This window comes from Octodon degus, unplaced genomic scaffold (assembly GCF_000260255.1).
Source record: "Octodon degus isolate 3935 unplaced genomic scaffold, OctDeg1.0 scaffold00056, whole genome shotgun sequence".
In the NCBI taxonomy this organism is placed as follows: Eukaryota; Metazoa; Chordata; class Mammalia; order Rodentia; family Octodontidae; genus Octodon; species Octodon degus.
The window spans coordinates 7,924,282-7,926,417 of NW_004524632.1; the positions used below are offsets into that span (position 1 = coordinate 7,924,282).

General features: G+C 52.6%; 1 pseudogene; it reads left to right on the plus strand.

Annotated features, from left to right (window-relative positions):
- LOC111817363 overlaps positions 1-1,718 on the plus strand; it is a 2,559-nt pseudogene extending 841 nt beyond the window's left edge.
- The last annotated feature ends 418 nt before the right edge of the window (positions 1,719-2,136 follow it).

Below are 2,136 nucleotides of genomic sequence, written 5' to 3' on the forward strand. Positions count from 1 at the left end.
ATAAAGCGCTTGACTGGCAAACCAAGGATCTGAGTCCAATCCCCGGTTCTGAAAAAAAAAAGAACGGGTTGGGGATGTAGCTCAGCATAAAGTCTGGGTTCAATCCCAAACACCACAAAAAAAAGTCCCTGCTATTATCTACCAAAATGTTACTGTGTGCTTCCTCAGTGTGGCACAAATCAAGTCTCTCTGGCAGTTCTAATTTCTTTGGAAAAGTATAAAGGAGCAAGAAGCAGGTCACTGCTTGTTCTAGCCAACACTTTAAAAAAAAAAAAACTCATTTCTTAAAAAATATTTATGGAGCCAGGGAGATAGCTCAGAGGCATAAGCGCCTGCCTGGTAAGTGTAAGATCCTGAGTTCGATCCTCAATCCAAAAAAAAAAAAAAATTAAAAAAAAAATTAAAAACTTTGTACTATTTGTTCCTAAAAGTTATTTTCTAAATACATACACCTCCTGGAACTATGATCCCATTCTGCCAACAAATGAGGTAAGGGACAGTTAACTTTTTTAAAAATGTTAGTCACGTTACGTTAGTTCACATAATGGGAACACATCCACCACACCAGGTCCTTCTCTGGAAGGTCTGCCAAGTCACAAGACACACTACTGTTTACAATCCTTCCATCTGCCCCCTGCCAACCTATATCAAACATTCCAGTCACTTGGCTTAAGCCATTGTCTCCCAAAGAACTATCTCAAATCCTAATTTAGAGCCCAATGCACTCATTCTGATTCATATTCTTAATGGAAAAATTTACATCCCCCGATTTTCTCAGCGATAACTTCTGCCTTTTGATGCAATTCAATGATCCTAGAGGCCTCCTGCTTTCGACCACAGTGCCCCAAACCTAACTTACACAATTGTCACTTTCAGACACATTTTTAATCTGCGTCGCATATCCTCTTGGCTTTCAAAGACAACTGCCAACTCGCAATTCACTGGAGTACTTACTAGTCTACATTTCTTTCATGTCATTGCTACACACCCTGCTCTTTCAGGATGAGGCCTACTGATTTTCCACTCTGGCTGCAGTAGGAAAAAGAAACCAAACAAAATATTATCTGCCACCATTCTTTCCATGGAGAGATATTACACGCCTCCCATTTTTCACAACAGACTTCATAGAACACATCATGTAAGGTGGTATGTATCACAAATGTCTATTGTTCGGACTTTGCTAGCCATCTATATCAGCACTGGTCTCCAAAATCAAACCAAACTCCAGATAATGCGGGCGGGGTAGGGTGGGGGGGTAAAGCATGATTCACCAAAAACTGCAGAAAGAGTCATGGAATATTTTCACTAGTGGCATGCTAAAACTAAAAGCTGCTTTCAGAAGAGGTTACTGCTAAGCAACCATCCCTGTGGCAATAAATCCTCCAGCCTCGAAGCGCGCAAAGTGAGGCAGACAGGCGAGGCGGCGGCGCGGGGGTCCTCCCGCAGCTCCTCCGGAGGTTGGCAGAGAACAAAGTCACTGCTGCACTGTCACCGAGGGGAAGGGGAAGGGGGAGGGGGCGGATCGGCGTGGAAACCCAGCCCCTGGGCCGGAGCGGGCGGGGAGAACTCGGCGGGGCTGCTGGATTAGCGTTCTCGTTCCACTCTCCCCCCGCTTCCAGAAGCTCCCCTCCTCGCTCCGGCCCGGGTCCCCACGGCCGCTCCTTCCCATCTGTCCCCCGAGAGGCGCAGGGACACCCGGAGCTGCAGCAAAGAACTGAGTCAGGAGGCCGGGACGGAGCGGAGACTCCCGGGACCCCTCGGGCCGCCCCCGGAACCCGACCTAGCCGGGTGGGGTGCGGGGCGCCCCGCACAGGTGCGCTCCGGGGGGCGATCGCGGCCCGGCCCGCCCCGGCCCCCGCCGCGGCCTAACCGCCCTCCCCTCGCGGCCCGGCGCGCTACCTGGGCGGCGGCCTCCAGCTTGCCCTCGAAGGTGAAGTCCAGCAGGTCGGGCTTGAGGCAGAGGCTGTAGTTGACGGGGGACACGTCGGCGGGCAGCCGCTCGAAGGGCCTCTTCTCCGGCATCGCGGCGCGGCCCGTGCTGTGGAGGAGGCGGCGGCGGCGGCTCTGCGGGGAGCGGCTGAGGAGGAGCAGGCGGCGGGGAGGCGGCGGCGGAGGGCCGAGGGCGCGCAGGAGGCG